We start from the raw sequence: 446 nt of genomic DNA on the forward strand, positions 1-446 counted from the left end.
AGAGAGAGGATTTTCGAAAATAATTTTGAAAAAGAAGTTAGTGATTTTCGAAAATTAAAGATAAAATGTAATTAAAATTAAAATTTAAAACAAAAAGAATTTTTGAAAAAGAAAGGGAGAATTTTCGAAAATTAGAGAGGGAAAAGTGGTTAGGTGGTTTTGAAAAAGATAAGAGACAAACAACAAGTTAGTTAGTTGATTGAAAAAGATTTGAAATCAAAATTTTAAAAAGATAAGAAGATAGGAAGTTAGATGAGATATTTTGAAATCAAATTTTGAAAAAGATAAATTTTTGAGGAGGATAAGATAAAAAGATAAGATAAAAAATTTTAAGAGAAAGATATTTTGAAAAAGATTTAATTTTTAAAAAGACTTAACTAACAAGAAACTACAAGATAAGATTCTAGAACTTAAAGATTGAACCTTTCTTAACAAGAAAGTAACAA

This window comes from Arachis stenosperma, chromosome 1 (assembly GCF_014773155.1).
Source record: "Arachis stenosperma cultivar V10309 chromosome 1, arast.V10309.gnm1.PFL2, whole genome shotgun sequence".
Lineage (NCBI taxonomy): Eukaryota > Viridiplantae > Streptophyta > Magnoliopsida > Fabales > Fabaceae > Arachis > Arachis stenosperma.